We start from the raw sequence: 27065 nt of genomic DNA, 5'->3' as shown, positions 1-27065 counted from the left end.
AGAGGGCTGGCCATCCTACACTAGGTGATGTGTAATGAGAAAGGACTAATTATCAATCTTGTTGTGCGAGGCCTCTTGGCGAAGGGTGACCATAATGTGGTAGAATTCTTTATTAAGATGGAGAGTGACACAGATAATTCAGAGACTAGGGTCCTGAACTTAAGGAAAGGTAACTTCCATGGTATGAGACGTGAATTGACTAGAATAGACTGGCGAATGATACTTAAAGGGTTGACGGTGGATAGGCAATGGCAAACATTTAAAGATCACATGGATGACCTTCAACAATTGTACATCCCTGTCTGGAGTAAAAAATAAAACGGGAAAGGTGGCTCAACCGTGGCTAACAAGGGAAATTAAGGATAGTGTTAAATCCCAAGAAGAGGCATATAAAATGGCCAGAAAAAGCAGCAAATCTGAGGACAGAGAGAAATTTAGAATTCAGCAGAGGGGGACAAAGGGTTTAATTAGGAGGGGGAAAATAGAGTATGAGAGGAAGCTTGCTGGGATCGTGAAAACTGACTGCAACAGTTTATATAGATATGCGAAGAGAAAAAGATTAGTGAAGACAAACATAGGTCCCTTGCAGTCAGAATCAGATGAATTTATAATGGGGAACAAAGAAATGGCAGACCAATTGAACAAATGCTTTGGTTCTGTCTTCACTAAGGAAGACACAAATAACCTCGCGGAAATACCAGGGGACAGTGGGTCTAGCGAGGAGGAGGAACTGAAGGAAATCCTTATTAGTCAGGAAATTGTGTTAGGGAAATTGATGGGATTGAAGGCTGATAAATTCCCAGGGCCTGATAGTCTGCATCCCAGAGTACTTAAGGAAGTGGCCCTAGAAATAGTGAATGCATTGGTGATCATTTTCCAACAGTCTATCGACTCTGGATCAGGTCCTATGGACTGGAGGGTTGCTAATGTAACACCACTTTTAAAAAAAGGAGGGAGTGAGAAAACAGGGAATTATAGACCTGTTAGCCTGACATCAATAGTGGGGAAAATGTTGGAATCAATTATTAAGGATGAAATAGCAGCGCATTTGGGAAGCAGTGACAGGATCGGACCAAGTCAGCATGGATTTATGAAAGGGAAATCATGCTTGATAAATCTTTTAGAATTTTTTGAGGATGTAACTAGTAGAGTGGACAAGGGAGAACCAGTGGAAGTGGTGTATCTGGACTTTCAAAAGGCTTTTGACAAGGTCCCACACAAGAGATTGGTGTGTAAAATTAAAGCACATGGTATTGGGGGTAATGTATTGATGTGGATAGAGAACTGGTTGGCAGACAGGAAGTAGAGAGTCGGGATAAACGGGTCCTTTTCAGAATGGCAGGCAGTGACTAGTCTGGTGCCGCAGGGCTCAGTGCTGGGACCCTAGCTATTTACAATATACATCAATGATTTAGATGAAGGAATTGAGTGTAATATCTCCAAGTTTACAGATGTCACTAAGCTGGGTGGCTGTGTGAGCTGCGAGGAGGTTGCTAAGAGGCTGAGGGTGACTTGGACAGGTTAGGCGAGTGGGCAAACACATGGCAGATGCAGTATAATGTGGATAAATGTGAGGTTATCCACTTTGGGGGCAAAAACATGAAGGCAGAATATTATCTGAATGGCGACAGATTATGAAAAGGGGAAGTGCAACGAGACCTGGGTGTCATGGTACAACAGTCATTGAAAGTTGGCATGCAGGTACAGCAGGCGGTGAAGAAGGCAAATGGCATGTTGGCCTTCATGGCTCAGGGATTTGCGTATAGGGGCAGGGAGGTCTTACTATAGTTGTTCAGGACCTTGGTGAGGTCTCACCTGGAATATTGTGTTCAGTTTTGGTCTCCTAATCTGAGGAAGGACATTCTTGCAATTGAGGGAGTGCAGCAAAGGTCACCAGACTGACTCCCTGGATGGCTGGACTGACATATGAGGAGAGACTGGATCGACTAGGCCTGTATTCACTGGAGTTTTGAAGAATGAGAGGGGATCTCATAGAAATATATAAAATTCTGACAGGACTGGACAGGTTATGGCAGGAAGAATGTTCCCGATATTGGGGAAGTTCAGAACCAAGGGACTCAGTCTGGGATAAGGGGTAAGCCATTTAGAACCGAGATGAAGAGCAACTTCTTCACTCAGAAAGTTGTTAACCTGTGGAATTCTTTACCGCAGAGAGTTGTTGATGCTAGTTCGTTAGGTATATTCAAGAGGAAATTAGACATGGCCCTTATGGCTAAAGGGTTCAAGAGGTCTGGAGAGAAGGCAGGAAAGGGGTACTGAGGTGAATGATCAGCCATGATCTTATTGAATGGTGGTGCAGGCGCGAAGGGCCGAATGGCCTATTCCTGCACCTATTTTCTATGTTTCTATGTAATCTTATCACTACAATACAACATTACAGATACATCATCATCATAGGCAGTCCCTCGAAATTGAGGAAGACTTGCTTCCACTCTAAAAGTAAGTTCTCAGGTGACTGAATAGTCCAATATGGGAATTACAGTCTCTCTCACAGGTGGGACAGATAGTCATTGAAGGAAAGGGTGGATGGGGAGTCTGGTTTTCCACACGCTCCTTCCGCTGCCTGCGCTTGTTTTCTGCATGCTCTTGGCGATGAGACTCGCGGTGCTCAGCACCCTCCCGGATGCTCTTCCTTCACTTTGGGCGGTCTTTGGCCAGGGACTCCCAGGTGTCGGTGGAGATTTTGCACTTTTTCAGGGAGGCTTTGAGGGTGTCCTTGAAACGTTTCCTCTGCCCACCTGGGACTCGCTTGCCGTGTAGCAGTCCCGAGTAAAGCGCTTGCTTTGGGAATCTTCTGTTAGGCATACGAACAATGTGGCCCTCCCAACGAAGCTGATCGAGTGTGGTCAATGCTTTGGTGCTGGGGATGTTGGCCTGATCGAGAACACTAACGTTGGTGCATCTGTCCTCCCTGGAGATTTGCAGGATCTTGCGAAGACATTGTTGCTGGTATTACTCCAGCGATTTGTGGTGTCTACTGTATATGGTCCATGTCTCTGAGCCATACAGGATGGCGGGTTTCACTACAGCCCTGTAGACCATAAGCTTGGTGCCAGATTTGAGGGCCTGGTCTTCGAACACTCTCTTCCTCAGGCGGCCGAAGGCTGCACTGGCGCACTGGAGGCAGCGTTGAACCTAGTCGTCGGTGTCTGCCCTTGCTGATAATAGGCTCCCGAGGTATGGAAAGTGGTCTACGTTGTCCAGTGCTGTGCCATGGGTCTTGATGACTGGGGGGCAGTGCTGTGTGGCGGGGTCTGGTTGGTAGAGGACCTTTGTCTTACGGATGTTTAGCATAAGGCCCATGCTTTCGTACACCTCGGTGAAGATGTTGACAATGACTTGGAGTCCAGCCTCTGAATGTGCGCAGATGCAAGTGTCGTCCACGTATTGTAGCTCGACGACAGAGAATCGGTTGGTCTTGGATCTGGCCTGGAGGCGACGAAGGTTGAACAGTTTCCCACTGGTTCTATACTTTAGTTCTACTCCAGCGGGGAGCTTGTTGAGTGTGAGTGGAGCATTGCAGCAAGGAAGATTGAGAAGTGGGTTGGGGCGATGATGCAGCCCTGCTTGACCTCGGTCCAGACGTGGATTAGGTCTAATGTGGATCCATTGGTCAGAATCGTGATTTGCATGTCGTCATGGAGCAGACGGAGGATGGCGACAAACTTATGGGGGCAGCCGAAATGGAGGAAGACGCTCCATAGTCCCTCGTGGTTAACAGTGTCAGAGGTCATTGTAAAGTCAAAGAAGGCCATGTACAAGGGTTGGTGCTGTTCCCTGCATTTCTCTTGCAGTTGTCGCGCCGTAAAGATCATGTCCATTGTACCTCGTAGTGGACGGAATCCACACTGTGACTCCGGGAAGAGCTCCTCAGCCACAGGGGTAGACGGTTGAGGAGGATTCTAGCGATGACTTTCCCAGTGGCTGATAACAGGGAGATTCCTCTGTAGTTGCCGCAGTCGGACTTGTTCCCTTTTTTAAAGATGGTCACGATTACTGCATCTCTGAGATCTGCCGGCATGCTCTCGTCCTTCCAGATGAGACAGATGAGGTCATGCATTTGAGTCAATAGTGTCTCTCTGCCATACTTTAGTGCCTCAACCAGAATTCCATCCACTTCTGATGCCTTGTTGTTCTTGAGCTGATAGATGGCCTTTTCTACCTCGTGCAGGGCTGGGGTATTGCTGAGATAGTGGCGGGTAGCATGCTGTGGGATGGAGTCGAGGACATTTGTGTCAAAGGCAGAGTCTTTCTGAAGGAGATTTTTGAAGTGCTCCTTCCAGCGGGTACTGACTGCCTCGGTGTCCTTGATGAATGTCTCCCCATTCTTGGCCAGCAGTGGGGTGGGGCATTGGGTGCTTGTGCCGTAGGTGGACTTGACTGCGGTGAAGAATCCTTGCACATCATGATTGTCGGCCAGCTGCTGGATCGCTTGTGCTTTCTCCACCCACCATCTATTCTTTAGGTCGCGGGTTTTTTGCTGGACCTCGGCCTTAAGCCATCTGTAATGCTGCTTTGCTTCTCCCAAGTTAGGTTGTTGTTTTAGGTTCAGAACTGCCCTGCACTTGCTATTTATTAGCTCTTGGATCTCTTGGTCATTCTCATCAAACCAGTCCTGGTATTTGCTGGTTGAGTGACCGAGCACCGAGCATCTCTTCACAGGCACTGATTATGGTGGCCTGGAGGGCAGACCAAGCACTGTGGGCACTCTGTGTCTTGGGTTCATCAAGGGTCGGCAGGTTAGCAGTGGGGCGCTGGCTGTATAGTGCTCTCTTAGCTGGATCTTTGAATGCCTCAGCATTGATTTTTCTGCAGCAATGCTTCTGCTACCGTCACCGCTTTGTGGCTATATTGATGTTGATGATGGAACGAATTAGGTGGTGGTCGTCCAGCAGTCTTTGGCTCCTGTCATGGCCGGGTGATGCGCACATTCTTGCTATCCCTGGTTCGAATGATGACGTAGTCGAGCAGGTGTCAGTGTTTGGAGCGAGGGTGTTGCCACGATGCCTTGTACTTGTCCCTCTGGCGGAACAAGGTATTGGTGGTGACATGGTCATGTTCTAGGCATTTTGTCAGGAGCAGGGTACCATTGGAGTTGGTTTTCCCTACCCCCCTCTGCCGATTACGCCTCCCCAGAGTCTATGTCCTTACCGACCCTGGCGTTGAAGTTGCCGAGGAGGATCAGTTTGTCGTCCGTAGGGATGCGGGACAGGGATTGTTCGAGGCTGGAGTAAACAGATACTACAACTGGCCTCAGCCCTCCTGGCATAAGGCGGTGAGAACCGTACTGGCTGGCAGTTTGTCGATCGGGGATTTGGAGTGGAAAATCCAGTGGCTCTACCGTGGAGTTGAGCTGGAAGTAGGCCCTTAAAAGGTGGGATAAGCTCTGCACCATGGATTTTGGCCTCCCTGCTCATCCTGGACAATATTCAGGTAAGTAAAACATTTTAAACCTACCTCTTCGGTGGCAGCTTCCAGCTGTCCATTAAAGGACAAAAGAAAAATACTGCGGGTGCTGGAAATCTGAAATAAAAACAGAAAATGCTGGAAATGCTCAGCAGGTCAGGCAGCATCCACAGAGCGAGAAACAGAGTTCATGTTTCAGGTCGATGACAAAAGGTTCTGATGAAGGGTCATCGACCTGAAACGTTAACTCTGTTTCTCTTTCCACAGATGCTGCCTGACCTGCTGAGTGTTTCCAGCAGAACGTTAAAGGAACACTAATTTGGCTGCTGTACGCCTGAGAAAACTGGCCACAGTATGCAAGGTGGATGCCGCAGTCAGTCGCCAACAAATTTTACAAAGCAGTCTGAAGCAGACATTAAGCCCCCGATTTGCATAAGCAATAGGCCGAACAGCAGTTTCAGGCAGGCGCCCTGGACAATATGGCGTGCAGCGCACTTCCGGTGCGGACGGAGCGCGCATTCACCACACGTCATATTGGATCCTGAGGGTCTTTTTCGCCAGAAAAAACGGGCACTGCATAAATGAATTTTTACACCACTAAGCTTAGTTGTAGGATCTCCGATGATATGCTATTAATGTGTTCTTTGGTGAATACTTCGATGAAGCAATAATTTAGAATGTCAACTATTTTTAGTTCATTCTCAATTTCAAACCCATCAGCATTCTGAAGGAATCATAACTTTCCTATTATGACGCTTTTGCTGTTATAATACTGGAAGAATGTTTTAACAGTGTTATTTGGCTTTTACAGCTATATTTATTTGCTCCTCTAGCTTCCATTTTTATGAGAGATCCTGTATTGTTCCCAGTGCCTTTCTCACCGTTCTCCTACATATCTAGTCAGGAGAAAGGTGAGGGATGCCACTGGCAAAAAGTCAGTTCTTTATTCCACCTTATATTGTCCTGTTAATCCATTTCTGATTATGTTTGCTTAGACTGCACTTACCGGTGCTTGGTATGTAGCATGCTCGGTCGTATGCTCCTTAAAAAATATTCTATTTGTCCTTAACTGACGATTCCTTGAGTAGTGCCTCCAGTCAGTTTGTTTAACCCCTCATTCCTTTGTAGCGAGTCCTTTTCCAGTTCGATAGCTGGGTATTAGTATTCAGTTATTATGCTAAATTATTATCCACTATTCTTTAGGCAATTTCGTAACATGGACATACTGAAGAAAGAGGAAGACTCTTAAATGTAAGACATAAGATGAGGAGGTTAAAAGAATGCTGGAGCTTTTCAATTAATTTGTATTGCAGAAAAATGTAGTATTCGTCAGTAGATAATTGCAATGGAAAAAAATAATTGAGAAAATATGGTTTCAGATAGTCATTAAAATCTAATGGTTCATAAAATACCGGACGCAGATGGAATCTATCTAAACTTCACGAAAAGAAATAAGAATAGAATTCTGGAGTGAGGAAGTGGAAATTTTACAAAAGTAATTGAACACACAGGATTGGAAATGAACTTAAAGGTCTGAAACGTGATCCTGGAAATTTTAGGCCTTTTAACTTGATATTTATAATGTGACAAATGTTAATATTTATTATACTAAAGCTATTTTATTTCTAAATACATTTAGAAATACATTAAGAGCAAGAGGATAACTAGAGAAAGAGTGGGGCCTATTAGAGACCATAAAGGAAATCTGTGTGTGGAGGCAGAAGATGTGGGTATGATGCTTAATGAGTACTTTGCATCTGTTTTCACAAAAGAGAGGGGTGATTCATACTTTGCAATGAGGGAGGAAGAGTGTGAAATATTAGACAAGATAAACATAGTGAGAGAGGAAGTATTAAGGGGCTTGGCAGCTTTGAAAGTGAATAAATCCCCAGGCCCGGAAGAAATGTATTCCAGGCTTTTAAGAGAAGCAAAAGAGGAAATTGCAGAGGCTCTGACCATCATTTTCCAGTCCTCTCTGGCTACAGGTATAGTGCCAGAGGACTGGAGGACTACTAATGTTGTAGCTTTGTTTAAAAAGAGAGAAAGGGATAGACTGAATAATTACAGGCCAGTCAGCCTAACCTCAGTGGTGGGAAAATTATTGGAAAATATCCTTGGGGACAGGAGAAATCTTCATTTGGAAAGACATGGATTAATCAAGGACAGTCAGCATGGATTTGTTAAGCGAAGGTCGCGATTGAATTTTTCGAGGAGGTAACCAGGAGGGTCAATGAGGGAAGTGCATATGATGTAGTGTATATGGATTTTAGCAAAGTTTTTGATAAGGTCCCACATGTATGCACGGTGGATGCCGCAGTCAGTCACCAACGAATTTTACAAAGTGATCTGAAGCAGGCATTAGGCCCCTTATTTGTATAAGCAATAGGCTGAACAGCAGTTTCAGGCAGGCGCCCTGGACAATATGGCGTGCAGCGCACTTCCGGTGCGGACGGAGCGCGCATTCACCACACGCCATATTGGATCCTGCAGGGTCTTTTTCGCCAGAAAAAACGGGCACTGCATAATTGAATTTTTACACCACTAAGCTTAGTTGTAGGATCTCCGATGATATGCTATTAATGTGTTCTTTGGTGAATACTTCGATGAAGCAATAATTTAGAATGTCAACTATTTTTAGTTAATTCTCAATTTCAAACCCATCAGCATTCTGAAGGAATCATAACTTTCCTATTATGACGCTTTTGCTGTTATAATACTGGAAGAATGTTTTAACAGTGTTATTTGGCTTTTACAGCTATATTTATTTGCTCCTCTAGCTTCCATTTTTATGAGAGATCCTGTATTGTTCCCAGTGCCTTTCTCACCGTTCTCCTACATATCTAGTCAGGAGAAAGGTGAGGGATGCCACTGGCAAAAAGTCAGTTCTTTATTCCACCTTATATTGTCCTGTAATCCATTTCTGATTATGTTTGCTTGGACTGCACTTACCGTTGCTTAGTGTGTAGCATGCTTGGTCGTATGCTCTTTAAAATATATTCCATTTGTCCTCAACTGAGGATTCCTTGAGTAGTGCCTCCAGTCAATTTGTTTAACCCCTCATTCCTTTGTAGCGAGCCCTTTTCCAGTTCTATTACTGGGTATTAAGTATTCAGTTATTATGCTAAATTATTATCCACTATTCTTTAGGCAATTTCGTAACATGGACATACTGAAGAAAGTGGAAGACTCTTAAATGTAAGACATAAGATGAGGAGGTTAAAAGAATGCTGGAGCTCTTCAATTAATTTGTATTGCAGAAAAATGTAGTATTCGTCAGTAGATAATTGCAATGGAAAAAAGTTATTTGAAAATAGTGGTTTCAGATAGTCATTAAAATCTAATGGTTCAAGACTCGAGGTACTCAGCGCTCTCGTAGATGCACTTCCTCCACTTAGGGCAGTCTTTGGCCAGGGACTCCCAGATGTTGGTGGAGATGTTGCACTTTATCAAGGAGGCTTTGAGGGTATCCTTGAAATGTTTCCTCTGCCCACCTGGGGCTCGCTTGCCGTGTAGGAGTTCCGAGTAGAGTATTTGCTTTGGGAGTCTTGTGTCGGGCATGCGAACAATGTGGCCCGCCCAACGGAGCTGGTTGAGTGTCATCAATGCTTTGATGCTGGGGATGTTGGCCTGATCGAGAACACTGACATTGGTGTGTCTGTCCTCCCTGGGGATTTTCAGGATCTTGTGGAGACATCGATGGTGGTATTTCTCCAGCGATTTGCGGTGTCTACTGTATATGGTCCACGTCTCTGAGCCATACAGGAGGGCGGGTATCACTACAGCCCTATCGACCATAAGCTGCATGCCAGATTTGAGGGCCTGATCTTTGAACACTCTCTTCTTCAGGCGACTGAAGACTGCGCTGGCATACTGGAGGCTGTGTTAAATCTCATTGTCGATGTCTGCCCTTGCTGTATGCAGTTCTGATCACCACATTACAGGAAAGACGTGATTGCACTGGAAATGGTGTAGAGGAAATTTTCAAGAATGTTGCCTGGACTGGAGAATTTTGGCTATGAGGCAAGATTGGAGGTGCTGGGTCTGTTTTCTTTGAAACAGAGGAGGCTGAGGGGAGACCTGATTGCGGTGTATAAAATTGAGGGGATAGAGTGGATAGGAAGGACCTGTTTCCCTTGGCAGAGGTTCAACAACCAGGGGCCATAGATTTAAAGTAATTGGGGGGAGGTTTTGAAGGGATATGAGGGGAAATTTCTTCACCCAGAGGATGGTGCGGGTCTGGAACTCACTGCCTGATTGGAAAGTGGGATTAGGCTGGGTAGCTCTTGGTCTGCCGGCACGTACACAATGGGCTGAAATGGCCTCCTTCCATGCTGTAATACTAAAGGGACTGCAATAGACCAGGGCAAGGAAGGCTTCTTAAATGCAAGTCATACCCAACAAATTGAGAGGAAGATGTAACGGATTTAATGAGTGAGAGGGAGATGATGGTGACATTGGTAAAAGAAAAAGAAAACAAACTGAAAATGGTACAAATCTTGCTCCGGGTTTAGAGAGGGAGTTCCAGAGAATGGTGTTCTCACCCCTCTTGACCCCATCATTTGTGGCAGAGCCTATGCTCTGGAACTCCCTCTTTGCCTCTCTGCTTCTCCTTCAAAAAACTTCTCAAAACCCATCTTTTCATCCAGCCTTTCTGTCACCTTTCCTAATGTTTGCTGCCACTGCTTGGCATCCGTTTCCTTTAGTAAAGCACTGTGGGATGCATTTTCTGTGTTAATGGTGCTATGTAAATGCAAGTTGTTGTTGTAAGGGATTGACTTAATCGTGCCCGAAGTAGCAAAACGATTACACGGTGAGGTCCATTTTATTACATAAAACGCAGCAGGAAAAATATCTGGGTATGTAAAATCACCAACTTTAAAAGTGTCACCCATGAGATTTTTGTTGAGCAGGGCCAGAGCTGAACATAGTTTACCTGGATTTGCCTACTTTAGATATGAAAGCAGCAATTGACATCACTTGCTACATGCCTCAGATTTTTGGAGATGTTTATAAGGTTTTAAACAATTTAGCATAATACTTTATTTAAAGTGTTTGGATGGTTAACTTTGCAACCTTAAATAAGATCACGCTATGATAGATCATTTATGATTATCCTCATATAAATAGAGATATTTTATTGCGTCCCTATTTTTTACTGTTCAATGGTATTTGAAGGTGGGAGTCATTTCTAAGGCTACAGTACCAGTGACATCACAATGTAACAGTGTGAGATTATGTAAAAATATCTTGATGGAAACTGGTTTCCACTTTTACATAACTATAGATTGCATTGTGCCGTATTACTGATATTCTTGTGGAAGGACAAGTGGAAGCTAATGTGCCAATATTTTGATTAGACATTGATGTACCAGATATAAAAAGGCAATATTTGCATACCTGTGTAATGTATTGAATTACAGATCTTAAACACTAATGTTAAAGTTCAATTTTGATATTCAGGTATATCATAGAATCATATTATCATAGAATAGTACAGCACAAAGGGTGGGCATTCGGCCCATCGAGTCTGCGTCAGCTCTTTCGCAGAGCAATCCAGTCAACCCCACTCCCTGCTTTTTCACCATATTCCTGCAATTTTTTCTCCTTCAAGTAGTCATCCAATTCCCTTTTGAAGGCTACTATTAAATCTGTGTCTACTGCCCTGTCACGCAGTGCATTCCAAATCCTAACCACTCGTTACGTAGAAATGTTTTTTCTCATGTCGCCTCTGGTTCTTTTGCTAGTCACCTTTAATCTGTGCCCTCTGTATCATTAGAGAAAAGCTGCGGTTAATTACGGATGTCACCTGAATCCAATATTTAATTGCAGTCTTTTTCCTCACTGTATTAATATATATTATTGTCTTAATTAAAGTAAGCTAATGACAGTCAAAATTACATTGTTGAAATCACATTGGAGGATATTGTGATTGCATCACTGCAGAACAACACTGTCAAGAAGCAACATGGGCATTATTCTGTATCCAGGAAGCATGATTTTAGAGCTATGCAGATAAGAATATCTATTTGAAGTCACATTGAAACAGCATCTTCTACAAACATATTATCCATTATTCTCTGATAATAAAACAAGCTTTAAATATTTCAGTCCATGCAAACAGCAGGTAGCAAAGTAATGGTCTTGTACGAACTCCCCCTATGGTTCAGTAAGTAAATGAATTGTCCGATGTAGCAATTGTTTTTTGTTCAATTTGTTCTTAAGATGTGGGCAAAGCTGGCAAGGCTGCATTTATTGCCCACCCCGAGTTGCCCTGAGAGGGTGGTGGTGGGCCTTCTCTTTAAAGTGCTGCAATTCTTGTGGAAATGGTGCTCCCACAATGGCATTAAGTACGGAATTTCAGGATATTGACCCAGCGACGATGAAGGAACGCCGACATATGTGTTCAAGTCAGGATGGTGTGTGCCTTAGAGGGAAACATGGGTGTGATGGCTCTTATGGCATTGCTGCTCTTTTCTTCTTGGTGGTAAAGGTTGCAGGGGTAGGAGTTATTGTTGAAGTAGCCTTGGTGACTTGCTGCAGTGTATCCTGTGGATCATACATACTGCAGCCATGGTGGAAAGGGGAATATAGAGTCCAGTGGCAGAGACATTGATCCAGTGTCCTTTGCGGAGATTTTTGAGTTTTGTTGCAGCTGCACTCATCCAAGGCTATGTACTTGAGCCTTGTTAATCGTGCATAGACTTTGAGGTGCCAGGAGGTGAGTCACTTCTCTCAGTCTCCAGCCTTTGTCACATTCTTGAAGCCACGATGTTAATATGACTGGTCCAGTTAAACTTCTGGTCAAGGCGATCACCAAGGTGTTTATGGTGGGGCCCTCGACAATAGTGGTGCCACTAGAGGTTTAGAGGAGGTGGCTGGGCTTTCTATTGTTCAAGGTGGTTATTACCCATATGGTAGTGACATGGTGTGAATATCACCTCCACTCATCAGCCCAAGTCTAGATGTTATACAGATCCTGCTGTAGGTTGTCACAGGGGGCTAGAAATTCATCTACTTACTGCCACTCCGTAGCACCATGAAATGGTGAAAAATTGGCGGCGGCACTCTTTAAGTAGCTGGTGGCAGGTCCCGTGGCCATTTTTCTCCCTCCCTTCGCACCGCTGGTAACTAGCAGCACCCCGGAAATAAAAATGGCAGTGTGGTGGCGTCAATCAGTGTGCACCGCCGACGTAACGTCACCACTCCGAACTTTGACCCTAGCGCTGAATTCAGTGCTGGGTCCTAAGCACGCCAGGTAAACCTGGTGCAGGCATGCTGACAGTGGCGATGTCAGCACCTCTTAAAGGGACGCACACATCTTTCAAGTACATTTGCATTTAAAATGTTGGACGGAGTTTTTTGATTTTATTGAAGTAGTTGCTTGCTGCAATAGATGTTAAAAGTTTTTTAAGTGTGAAGGGAATGCTGCTGGATACGTGCAAGGCATTGGATGGTAAAGGAAAGCCTCTGAGAAGACAGAAACCGCTGCAAATACTCAGCAGGTCAGGCAACATCCATGGAAGGAGAAAGAAACAGAGTTCACATCTCAGGTCGTGATGCTGCCTGACCTGTTGAGTATTTCCAGCATTTTATGCTGTCCTTTCAGATTTACAGCATCCGCTCTCAGAGGGAAGAGGAAGACTCAGAAGAGGAAGAAGCCTAAGAGGAGGAAGCAGAAGTAAAGATGCAACCCAGACAGCCCCTTTCTGGCTGGGATATCCTGGGATGGAATCATCTGCCTGCGGTACAAGTGCCCACAACCCCAATTCCCCTTTCAACATTTGTTCCACACCTTACCTTCCCTCTGTTATTGACCATCACAGTGTCCTCTCGGCCACAATGCTGAAATTAAACCCACCACAAAGAAAACCTTCCAATCCAACTTTATACATCTATCCATCCAATACAACATCAGGAAATCAACTCATCATCCTTATGCATTCAATTAATGCCTGTCTTGTGTGTTCCTTTGCCTATCCTACTGATATCATGCAGTGGCTGCAGCATGGCTGGTGGAAGGCTGCTGACTTTCAGTGGGGGAACACTGTAAATGGTCTTGTTGATTGACCTTGAAGATCTAGGGGCTGAGAGTGCTTCTTTTTCTTCACTCTCCTCTCCCTCTTCTTGGTCGACCACTGGCTGACCCCCTGCACAAAACTGGAGTGCTGCGTGCGAGACCTTGGGTGCCCTTCCCTGGCTTGCTGAGCCATTTATATTAGTGCTGAAGCAGTTTTCCCATTCTTTGAGGTTCCAAAGGGAATTCAGCTTTAAAAGCTGAATAATCACATTTTGGACTTCTTTTTAATGTTACGTGTTTTTTGAACAGCAGTAAGGGCTGAAAATTGAATTTTTTCACTGCATTTTAATTTGTGTTAGTTCTGATTGCATTGCCCTGTTAATTCACAGTCCTTTTAATTGCCCAGAATTCCTTGCGGGCTCTACAGTCTCGCTCCCAGAGGCTGTGCGAAGCACAAACACCACTTCAGGATGGGAACTTCGCCTCGGAGGTCTCCACTAACGCCACCAGGAGGGTGTTGCATGGAAGGTTAGCGCTGCACCATCTATCTCTAGCCACCCCCCCCACCCCCAGACAAATTTATTCTCCTTAGCGTTGCGGCCATTTTCAGCGGCCTTTATCGCCAGTTGCCGGGGCAACCTTTGTGGCGAACACAAATTTCCAGGCCAGGCTCCTTCATTATCTCAGCAGTTATTAATGGAGATGAACACTGTGGAATCATCAATGAACAGTCCCACTCTTGACCTTGTGACAGAGAAGGTCATTGATGAGGTGACTGAAGATGGCTGGGCTAATGACGCTTTCCTGAGTAACTCACTGCATGTTGAATATTATGACTCAGGGACCTCTCATTAATACACTGAAATAATGGTGCTCTTTTGTTAGAGAATTCATGGGTTCCTGTCAGAATAAGCACTCAGTGGGCCCTGTTTTCCTGTGAATGGATGCATGGCTTGATCAGACAAAAAAGATAAGCTGGCTTTCCACCAAGTTATTTGCTGCAGCGTGGTATGATCCCTGTATTTAATCAGGAATCAGGTGTGTCTCGCCTATGGCTGTACTTTGTGTTGGGTGAGATTTCTTTAAAAAATAAAATAAAGTTTTGCTGGACATTGCTGGAGTTCTGCTAAAGTTGCGGACAATACTCAAATTGATTCCACCACAAGTGTTCTGAGATGAACTGACCTCAGCTCATGGTCTACAGGGCTGTAGTAATATCTGCCCTCCTGTATGGCTCAGAGACCTGGACCATGTACAGCAGACACTTCAAGTTGCTGGAGAAATATCACCAATGATGTCTTCGCAAGATCCTACAAATTCCCTGGGAGGACCGGCACACCAACAACATGGGTTAATACAGGAAAGGAAGTGTGTGGCGACTACCTCTGGCATAATTCCTCTCTATATGAATCACTCATAGAACCATTAAGCCCTTGAAGCATCCAGCAAGATCTGGCATGCAGGTGATGATGTTACTGTTGGAATTAATTGAGCAGTAAGTTCCCTGCTGACCTGAATATAGATCTTTTTGTTAATGGTAAGACAGATAAAGTCTGATTTTCCTGTTCTTCCAGCCCTCATTCCTGCACTGAACAGGAACAGTGAATCCAAAGTATATTGCTCCTGTCTAAGCCTAGGATTATTGAGATTTCCTGTGACATGGCCTGAGAAATCCTTGGCTCAGGCCACACCTGAGCAGGACTTAGCATCAGTAGCAGGAAGAGCAGGAGAATCATCTTTACTGCAGCCATTATGGCCTAGGGTTGCCAACTCTCCAGGATTGTCTTTATATAAAGCAATACACTGTATATCATCATCATCATATCGGTCCCTCGGAATCGAGGAAGACTTGCTTCTACTCTTGAAGTGAGTTCTTTGGTGGTTGAACAGTCCAATACGAGAGCCACAGACTCTGTCACATGTGGGACAGATAGTCGTTGAGGGAAGGGGTGGGTGGGACAGGTTTGCCGCACACTCTTTCCGCTGTCTGTGCTTGATTTCTGCACGCTCTCGGCATTGAGACTCCAGGTGCTCAGCGCCCTCTCGGATGCACTTCCTCCACTTAGGGCAGTCTTGGGCCAGGGACTCCCAGGTGTCAGTGGGGATGTCACACTTTATCAGGGAGGCTCTGAGGGTGTCCTTGTAGCGTTTCCACTGCCCATCTTTGGCTCATTTGCCGTGAAGGAGCTTGGAGTAGAGCACTTGCTTTGGGAGTCTCGTGTCTGGCACGCGAACTATGTGGCCTGCCCAGCGGAGCTGATCGAGTGTGGTCAGTGCTTCCATGCTGGAGATATTAGCCTGGACGAGGACGCTGATGTTGGTGCGCCTGTCCTCCCAGGGGATTTGTAGGATCTTGCGGAAACATCGTTGATGATATTTCTCCAGCAACTTGAGATGTCTGCTGTACATGGTCCATGTCACTGAGCCATACAGGAGGGCAGATATTACTACAGCCCTGTAGACCATGAGCTTGGTGGCAGTTTTGAGGGCCTGGTCTTCAAACACTCTTTTCCTCAGGTGGCCGAAGGCTGCACTGGCGCACTGGAGGCGGTGTTGGATCTCATCGTCGATGCCTGCTCTTGTTGATAGGAGGCTCCTGACTCAAGCTGGCTACAAGGCACTAACAGATGACATTCTCATAGTTAATCAGTGTTTTCTGAACTCAAAGATGGCTTTCATCCTTAAAAGGTGTTTTATTCTGTCTAATATAACCAGCTAAAATGGATGGGTTTTTAAAAAATAAAATCAGCAGGTTGGTGCTTCATAAAAGGCTAAATGCACTTTTTCCTACAAGTTGATTGATATTTCTGATCGGGCTAATTGTGTCATGTATTTCACCATCTTGCAATGACTATAAGTATGTAACTGTAACTCATGCATACTGTACCTGTACCCTTGTAATGCACACCCTGACCACAGGGAGTGAGCTCCTCACCTGGGCTTCCAGGTATAAAAGGGGAGGTCCCACCCAGGATCAGCAATCTTCAGTCCTGGAAATAAAGTGAAGGTCACAGAGTGACCGTGTCTGATATATCCATGCCTCGTGTGAGTTTGTAACAAGGTGCAGAGACACTACATCTGGCGACGAGAATCGGGAATCACCGATCCACGAGGATGGCCACTGGTGGCACAGAGGAACGCTACTGTGTGGGTGAGGACTGGGACGACTTTGTGGAAAGACTCCAGCAGAGCTTTGTCACAAAGGATTGGCTGGAAGAGGCAACGGCTGACAAGCGGAGGGCGCATCTACTGACCAGCTGTGGTCCACAGATGTATGCGCTGATGAAAGACCTGCTCGCACCCCAAAAGCCAGCGGACAAGTCCTTCAAAGAGCTCAGCCAGTTGATCAGTGAGCATCTCAAGCCGGCAAGTAGCGTACACATGGCCCGGCACCGGTTCTACTCTCACCGGCATCGGGAGGGTCAAAACATCTCAGACTTCGTGATGGAACTGCGGCATTTGGCCAGTCTCTGTAAGTTCTCCGATGCCTGCAGGGAGGAGATGTTAAGGGACTTTTTCATCGAGGGCATTAATCATGCCGGCATTTTCAGGAAGCTAATAAAGACTAAGGATTTGACTTTAGAAGGGCAGCGTTGATAGCTCAGACCTTCATGGCAGGGGAAGAGGAGACCAAGCTAATTTACGCACACAGCCCTGGTTTCAATGTTGCGATGAACCAGGGAGTTACTGTTGTAAAAAGGACACAGGCAGGCAAGGGCAATTCGACATCATCCAGGCAGGCAGGCAAGGGCAATTCGACACCGTCCAGGCAGCGACTAGCTCCAGGGTGGGCCCGCAACAGGGACAATGGAAAGGGAATCGGCAATTCACGCCATCATGAGGAACAATGCATCCTGTGATGGGACAATTAACACCTCCCATCAGAGTGCTTAGAAACAGCCAAACGGGCCATCAGAGAGGAATGCCTGGAAATAGCCCTTTTGTTAACAGCAATCTCAGCTCATGTTGGAGATGTGGGGGCAGGCACACTGCAAAAATTTGCAGGTTCCAACTTTACACCTGTAGGATTTGTAATGTCAAGGGACACCTGGCCAGGATGTGCAAAAAGGCAGTAGCGAGGCTAGTCTGCGAGACAGATGAACCAGATGAGGGGTCTGAAATGCAGGATGAGGCCTGGGGAACAACCATGGATGCTGAAGTTCAGAGAGTTCATGTGGCCGACGTCCACAGCTCATACACTAAAATGCCCCCCATGATGATGAAAGTCTTACCGAATGGCATCCCGATGCACATGGAGCTGGATACCGGAGCTAGCCAGTCCCTCATGAGCGCCCAACAATTTGAGAGACTATGGCCACACAGGCCCAAATTGGAACGCATTGAGACGCAGCTACATACGTAAACCAAAGAGATCATCCCAGTGCTGGGCAGTGCAAACTTGGTGGTAACGCATAATGGCCACAGAACCGGCTGCCACTCTGAATTGTTCCAGGAAATGGCCCCGCACTCTTGGGGAGGAGTTGACTAGCTGAGATGAATTGGAAATGGGGGGATGTGCACGCCATTTCATCCGTGGAGCGAAGTTCATGCTCGCAGGTATTGCAAAAATTCGAGTCACTCTTTCAACCTGGTGTCAGAATGTTCAAGGGCACCAAAGTAGTGCTACACATCACTCCGGACGCCAGGCCAGTGCACCACAAAGCCAGAGCGGTGCCATACGTGATGCGTGAAAAAATTGAAAGCGAACTGGACAGGCTGCTCAGAGAGGGCATAATTTTGCCCATTGAATTCAGCGACTGGGCAAGTCCCATTGTTCCCGTCCTCAAAGCAGATGGCTCAGTTAGGATTTGTGGCGACTACAAAGCCACCATCAACCGAGTGTCGCTGCAAGACCAATACCCGCTCCCGAGAGCGGAGGACCTTTTTGCCACGCTGGCAGGTGGTAAGCTGTTCACGAAGCTGGACCTCACTTTAGCCTACATGACTCAGGAACTGGCTGAAGAATCCAAGTTTCTGACCACCATCACGACACACAAAGGATTATTTGTTTACAATAGGTGCCCGTTTGGCATTCGTTCGGCAGCGGCTATCTTTCAGCGAAACTTGGAAAGCTTGCTCAAGTCCATCTCTGGAACTATCGTGTTCCAAGACGACATCCTTATAATGGGTCGAGACACTGAGGAACACCTCCGCAACCTGGAGGAGGTGCTACGCCGATTGGAATGGGTAGGCCTGCGGCTAAGAAAGGCCAAGTCTGTGTTTTTGGCCCCAGAGATCGAGTTCCTGGGCAGGAGGGTTGCCGCAGACGGGATCCGGCCCACTGAATCAAAAACTGAGGCGATTCACCGGGCGCCCAGGCCCGTCAACACGTCGGAGTTGCGATCATTCCTGGGACTCTTGAACTATTTTGGGAACTTCCTGCCGAACTTAAGCACATTGTTGGAGCCGTTACACATGCTCCTCCGTAAAGGTTGTGAATGGTCTTGGGGGATTGTCAAGAACGGGCTTTCAATAAGGCGAGGAACATGCTGTGTTCCAACAAACTGGTGACTTTGTATGATCCCTGTAAAAAACTGGTTTTAACATGCGATGCGTCATCCTATGGGGTTGGGTGTGTTTTGCAGCAGGGTAACGATGACAGCCGACTCCAACCGGTGGCTTACGCCTCCAGGTCGCTCTCCCAGGCAGAGCGTGGATACGACATGGTCGAGAAGGAGGCACTCGCGTGTGTGTACGGTGTGAAAAAGATGCACCAGTACCTTTTCGGTAGACGTTCGAGCTAGAGACGGACCACAAGCCGTTAACATCCCTGTTGTCCGACAGCAAGGCTGTCAATGCTAATGCATCAGCTCGCATACAGCGATGGGCCCTCACGCTGGCTGCTTATGACGACACCATACGGCACCGGCCAGGCACCGAAAATTGCGCTGACACGCTCAGCAGGCTCCCACTGGCCACCACTGAGGGGGCATCGGGGCAGAACGCCGAGATAGTCATGGCCGTTGAGGCTTTTGACACTGTGGGCTCCCCCATCACAGCCCGCCAGATCAAATTCTGGACCAACAGGGACCCCCTCCTATCCATGATAAAGAAATGTGTCCTGACTGGAGACTGGGCGCCTGCACACAGGGCGTGCCCCGAGGAAGTCAGGCCGTTTCAGAGACGGATGGATGAACTCTCCGTCTCTCTGTTATGGGGCAGCCGGGTAGTCATGCCCCAGAAAGGAAGGGAAGCGTTCATCAGGGAACTCCACAGCGAGCACCCTGGCATCGTGTTAATGAAGGCCATTGCCCAGTCACACGTGTGGCTAAGAAAGGCCAAGTCTGTATATTTGGCCCCAGAGATCGACTCAGAGATCCACTCAGCCCGTGGCCCTGGCCCACTAGGCCATGGTCACGTATTCACGTGGACCATGCGGGCCCGTTCATGGGAAAAATGTTCCTGATCGTTGTGGATGCATACTCGAAGTGGATCGAGTGCATCATATTGAACTCATGCACGACATCCATCACTGTGGAGAGTCTGCGTACGGTTTTAGCGACCCACGGCTTACCGGACATCCTGGTCAGCGATAATGGCCCGTGTTTTACCAGCCATGAATTCCAGGAGTTTATGTCAGGCAATGGGATCCAGCATGTCCGGACAGCGACGTTCAAGCCGGCCTCCAATGGCCAGGTGGAACGGGCGGTCCAAGTCATAAAGCAGGGCATGCTACACATCCAAGGACCCTCCCTTCAGTACCGCCAGCGGAACTCCTCATGAAACGCACGCTCAAGACGCGGCTGTTCCTCATTCACCCAGCCCTGGCAGACATTGTTGAGGGCAAGCGCCAGTCCCAAACCGAGCTCCATGATCGAGGCTCAAGGGAGAGGTGTATAGAAATAGATGACCCGGTATTTGTTCTTAACCGTGCTTTGGGACCCAAATGGCTTGAGGGCACCGTAATTGGCAAAGAAGGAAACAGGATCATGGTGGTCAGACTAAACAATGGGCAGATATGCCGCAAACACTTGGACCAAGTAAAGACAAGGTTCAGTGCAGACACGGAGGAACAGGAAGAAGAGCATGATGAGATAGCACCCGCACCACTGCCAGCGCACGAGCAACAAAGACAGCCCTCAACATGCACAGTCCCTATGGCCAGCCCGGACAGGCCGGAATCACCTCAAGTGACAGAGACGCGTGCTGAGGCTCAGCCACCAGAGCCAAACTAAAAGACCTAAGGGGGGAGGTGATGTCATGTATTTCACCATCTTGCAATGACTATAAGTATGTAACTGTAACTCATGCATACTGTACCTGTACCCTTGTAATACACGCCCTGACCACAGGGAGTGAGCTCCTCACCTGGGCTTCCAGGTATAAAAGGGGAGGTCCCACCCAGGATCAGAAATCTTCAGTCCTGGAAATAAAGTGAAGGTCACAGAGTGACCGTGTCTGATATATACATGCCTCGTGTGAGTTTGTAACAAGGTGCAGAGACACTACAAATTGTATATCTTTAAAAATTAAAACCGACAATGTTTTATGTGCTATATCGATCTAGCATTTGGGGAATTCTCAAGGTTTTTTAAAAATTAGACTTGTACAGAAAACTACAGCAAACCTGTCACTCCCGGTCAGGACCCAATGTTAATGGTAAGGCAGATAAAGTCTGATTTTCTTGTTCTTCCAGCCCTCATTCCTGCACTGAACAGGAACAGTGAATCCAAAGTATGTTACTCCTGTCCAAGCCAAGTTGTGTGTTTACAAAAAGATTCTCAAGTCTCCTGAAGATTTTGTGTTATCAGATTGACTAGTTCGACTCTATGATGTTACATAAATTTGGGTGGGACAAGTAAACACCAAAATAAATTGTTGATCATCCATAGAGACAGAAAGAAAAAACTTGCATTCATAAAGCACCTTTTATAACCCCAGGATATCTCAAAGCGCTTCACAGCCAATGAAGTAATTTGAAGTGTAGTCATTGCTGTAATGTAGGGAAATGTGGCAGCCAATTTGCGCACAAAAAGGTCCCACAAACAGCAATGAGGTAAATGATCGGATAATCAAGTTTTGGCGATGTTGGTCAAGAAATGTTGGCCAGAACACTGGATGGACTCCCCTTCTCTTCTTTGAAAAGTGCCACGGAATCATTTTCATCCACCTGACAGGATAGACAAGTTCTTGGTTTAATATCTCATCCAAAAGACAGCACCTCTTGAGGTACAGCACTTACTCGGTACTGCACTGAGGTGACACCCTAGATTAAGCCTGCAAGTCTCTGAAGTGGAGCTTGAACTCACCACCTCTGAATCTGAGGTATAATACTACCACTGAGCCAAGGTTGGTACCTACAGTCAATAGAATGTAAGAAAATGTTTACATTTTATTGATTGCTGCCATCTAGCTACCCAAGCAATCTCTTCTGTTCTTCTGTTATTTTACTACTTTATCCTTTTTTCCTCTTTTCCAAAAGCCTTGCTGAACAGGTGGGTCTCTGGCATTCTTCTTCTGTAACTGGTTGCTAGTTGGTGCGGGCAACTGCTGCCATAACTTTCAGGTTGTATCTTTTTCCCTCTCTCTGTCTTTTGGGGAAGTGTCTTTTCTCCATTTGGTACCTGCTCATGATGGCCCAGCAGATATTGAAAAATTCATTGTATGCAAAACTGTAGACACAAACCTGTACCCTCTAACTCCAATGCATAGATATTTGAGGCTAGAAATTCGGTGCATTTGCGCCTCCCGTGGGCGCTAACGGGACGCAAATGCCTTACTGACCAGGCACAGCGCTGTTAAGGACTCCCGCCATATTGGGCGGGAGTTTAGTGGCGGCACTACAGCGTTGCACCCCATCTCCTGTGTCCGGAGATTGTGACGTCACCACCGAGTGCATCCCCCTATTAGCGCCCCGGCCCCAAAATTCACTTTCACCCCATGTAGCAGCGTCGGGCGAAAGCGCCGACAGCGGTAGGAGGCTTGGATCAGGCGGCCGGCCGCTACCGGGGTGATAATTACAGGCGAGGTGGCTCCGTTTTCTTTGCGGGGTCCTGGCTGCGATCGTCAACCTGGCACCCCCCACTCCCTGGTGGTCCTTGTAGGACCCTCTTTCTTATGCAGCGTGGGCCCTTCCCTTTAAGCAACAGAAGAGCCCCTCAGAGATGTGAGTACTGCCTGGCGCAGTGTGAAGGAGGAGTCTGTCCCAGTAACACCCCTAGAAGGAAGTGGAGTGTTTGATTTACCACTCCACTTCCTTCCGGGGTCGGTAACCCGAATTTATCGAGCGGGGCGGGACCTACCGCTAAATTTTGCGCCTTCTGGATGTTACCGCCCCCAAACAGGGCAATAATGAATTTCACCTCCTTGGTGTTTCAGAAACATGTGTCACTGTGTTCCGCAACTCACACACAATCTCAGTCTTAACTATGATGGCCTGGATTTTGTGTTAATAATAACGGTAAGGCTATCTGAGCTCATTGGTAAATCTGACAGCAACTGCCGGCATTCGCACACGAGCATTTAAAACACGGAAATCCGGAAGTTGCCATCAGAGTTACCCTGCTCCGCCACAGGCTACACTGTAATAGTCCTCGCCGATAGACTGTGCACAGAAGTCACTGTAATGGCGTGAAGTTGCAGTACTTGCCCACTGCTTATCCATTAATAAAGCCAGAAAAGACTAGGGTTGGTCTGAAGAGAGGAGCCTGTTTTGCCTGATTTAAAATTTGTACATATTTAATGAAGCCAGGATCCAGCCTAAGGAGATTTTTAAATGTCAGAAACTCGAACAAAACACCTGTGGGACCCATGTGTCTATTTTTTTTCAATTTTGTGACATATGTCCTGGAAGTTCTTAAAGAGGAAACCTGTGAAAAATAAATAGGGAACAAAATGCCCTCTCGACTCGTGGTCCCATGGTTTATGTATGTTATGCACAGAACGGGGGTCCGACAAGGGAACAACAAAGAATCAGGTGCCATGTGCATAGGTTGATCAGGAGGAATTATTAATCACCACAGAGTGTGTACAGGGAGAGGCTGTCTTTTGAGATGATGTTAGAGGAGCTGTGTATGAGGAGACTACGCTTTTGCAAAGAGTCAATCGGCTGTCTCTGTGATAAAGGAGTACTTTCAGCCATGTTCTGAATCCCACACTGCCTTGTCAGTGACCATGAAGGTAATCATTCATCAAGGACACCGAGGCAGTCAGGGCCCGCTGGAAGGAGCACTTCGAAGATCTCCTCAATCGAGACCCTGCCTTTGACTCGAGTGTTCTCGACTCCATTCCGCAGCAGGCTACCTGCCACCACCTCAGTGAGACCCCAACACTGCATAAGGTAGAAAAGGCCATAAGACAGCTAAAAAACAACAAAGCTACGGGTGCGGATGGAATCCCTGCTGAGGTAGTAAAGTATGGCGGAGAGGTACTACTGCCGAGAATGCATGACCTCATTTCTCTCATCTGGAGAGAGGAAAGCATGCCGGGAGATCTTAAGATGCAGTGATCGTGACCATCTTTAAAAAAGGGGACAAATCCGACTGCGGCAACTACAGAGTAATCTCCCTGTTATCAACCACTGGGAAAGTCGTCACTAGAGTCCTCCTCAATCGTCTTCTTCCCGTGGCTGAGGAGCTTCTCCCAGAGTCACAGTGCGGATTTCGTCCCCTCCGGGTCACAACGGACATGATTTTTGCAGCGCAACAGCTGCAGGCAAAATGCAGGGAACAGTGCCAGCCCTTATACATGGCCTTCTTCGACCTTACAAAGGCCTTTGACACTGTCAACCGCGAGGGTCTATGGAGCGTTCTCCTCCGTTTCGGATGCCCCCAAAAGTACGTCACCATCCTCCGCCTGCTCCACGACGACATGCAAGCCGTGATCCTTACCAAAGGATCCATCACAGACCCAATTCATGTCCGGACCGGGGTCAAGCAGGGCTGCGTCATTGCCCCAACCCTCTTCTCAATCTTCCTCGCTGGCATGCTCCACCTCACAGTTGATAAGCTCCCCGCTGGAGTGGAACTAAACTACAGAACCAGTGGGATGCTGTTCAATCTTCACCTTCTCCAGGCCAGGTCCAAGACCACTCCAACCTCTGTCGTCGAGCTACAGTACGCAGACGACGCCTGCGTCTGTGCACACACAGAGGCTGAACTCCAGGATATAGTCAACGTATTTACCGAGGCGCATAAAAGCATGGGTCTTACGCTAAACATTAGTAAGACAAAGGTCCTCCACCAGCCTGTCCTCGCCGCACAGCACTGCCCCCCAAACATCAAGATCCACGGTGTGGCCCTGGACAACGTGGACCACTTCCCCTATCTCGGGAACCTCCTATCAACAAGAGCAGGCATTGATGATGAGATCCAACACCGCCTCCAGTGCGCCAGTGCAGCCTTCGGCCGCCTGAGGAAAAAAGTGTTTGAAGATCAGTCCCTCAAAACTGTCACCAAGCTCATGGTCTACAGGGCCATAGTAATACCCGCCCTCCTGTATGGCTCAGAGACATGGACCATGTAAAGTAGACACCTGGAGAAATACCACCAGCAATGTCTCCATAAGATCCTGCAAATCCCCTGGGAGGACAGACGCACAAACATTAGCGTCCTCGTCCAGGCCAACATCCCCAGCACTGACCACACTTGATCAGCTTCACTGGGCAGGTCACATAGTTCGCATGCCAGACACGAGACTCCCAAAGCAAGCGCTCTACTCGGAACTCGTCCACGGCAAACGAGCCAAAGGTGGGCAGAGCAAACGTTACAAGGACACCCTCAAAGCCTCCCTGATAAAGTGCGACATCCCCACTGACACCTGGGAGTCCTTGGCCATAGACGGCCCTAAGTGGAGGAAGTGCATTCGGGAGGGCGCTGAGCTCCTCGAGTGTCTTCGCCGAGAGCATGCAGAAATCAAGCGCAGGCAGCGGAAGGAGTGTGCGGCAAATCAGGGTCCCTGCCCACTCTTTCCCCCAACGACTATCTGTCCCACCTCTGACAGAAACTGTGGTTCTCGTTTTGGATTGTACAGCCACCTAAGAACTCATGCTAAGAATGGAAGCAAGTCTTCCTCGATTCCAAGGGACTGCCTATGATGATGAATCACAGCACACAAGTTTTAATAACGTGGGTGATTTCCATCAGGCACCGTGACATGTGCAACATCACCCAGAGCACTGCAAGTGTATGGATGTCATATTCCATAGGTCTTCTGAGTTCATCAACTTTGACATATCCCCAGCACAACCAAGGGAGAGGTCTATCACAGTCCACAGAATCGCTGACTTCCCGAAAGTGCCGGAGGTTGTCATTGGAACCCATATCCCATTGAATAATACACCTGTCAAATACCTCAACAGGAAGGGGTTTCATTCATTAAATGTGATGACCCTCTGCGGTACCCAGCTATGGATCATGAATGTTAATGCAGATCACCGGGGAAGTGCTCACGATGCCTTTGTCCTTCAGCACTTAAACTTACAAGACACCCTCAACAGAATGCGTCAAGGATCTGGATCAAGGATATTAGGCGACATGGCCTACTCACATGGCTACCACAGCAACAATAATGAAGCACAGGAAAGATACAACTGTGCATGGGCCAAGTGGTGGAGAGGACAATCAGGGTGCTGAAATCAAGGTTCTGGTGCCTGGAAAGGTCAGGGGTGGGGGAGGCTGGGGTACTTTGCAGTACTCACCTGTCAAAGTGGTGAGGATTGTGGTGGTCTGTTGAGCATTGCACAGCTTTGCCCTGCTGGAAGTACTGAGCCTTAACCTGGCAGACAAGGTGCTGGTGGAAATGGATGACATGGAGGATTCCATGGAGGATGTGGCTAGGACCATGGTTCATGGACCACCCAAGGAAGCCACAGTTGCAGCGGGTAGAGTGGCTAGAGAGCAGCTAGTGGCTCATGCATTTGGACAAGTGATGAAAGATGTCTCCTCCCTCTACCCGGGAAAGCAGATAAAAGAACAGGCAAGGTTGAAAGTGAAATCTGAACGTTTATTGAAGCAGCAAATACTCAGTACAAAACTTTAAAAAAATACATAGAGGTAGTTATGGCAAAACTTTACATAAACATTGAGATGCTTAGTGCAAAATATTAAATAAAACCTGAGTTAACTATCTATGTTCCAATTTGGAAAGAGTTCTAATACTAAAGTATTTGTTGTTAATAAAGAATTTCAGTTACAGGTTACTGCAGACTAAGACTTAAGTGCAGCAGTCCTGGCTAAATTTGTGGCCGTGTCTTATCTTCACTGTCCCATGTGATCTGACTTTTTCATGCGCGGTTACGAAGGCCACTCAGATCCGCTGGCGAGGATGCTGCACTGAAAGGACTCTCCAATTATCGGAAGTTGCCGCTCGAAGTCTCGCTAAAAGCTTGTGGGCAGCGGTCAGCATGATGAACGATGAGGGCCGTTCTTTCGCTGTTGACCGCAAAATCCGGGCCCATCTATTTTTAATCCAGTTGTATTTTAGTGATATAAATTTAACAAACTTCCAGCTGTAATAAATCCAGATATACATTGATATATTTTCTGTAAAAATGTTAACTATATTTTGATAAGCCAATCTTCCGTAGGCTTTGGAACACAATACTGTATTATTGAAACACAAGTGTGATGTGCTGTAAGACAACCTCTGAGGTGGACCTCATGCTGGCTTCGACCTAACACCT

This window comes from Pristiophorus japonicus, chromosome 17 (assembly GCF_044704955.1).
Source record: "Pristiophorus japonicus isolate sPriJap1 chromosome 17, sPriJap1.hap1, whole genome shotgun sequence".
NCBI classification, from domain to species: domain Eukaryota; kingdom Metazoa; phylum Chordata; class Chondrichthyes; family Pristiophoridae; genus Pristiophorus; species Pristiophorus japonicus.
The sequence above is the reverse complement of the archived record's forward strand: the minus strand, read 5'-3'. Positions refer to the sequence as shown.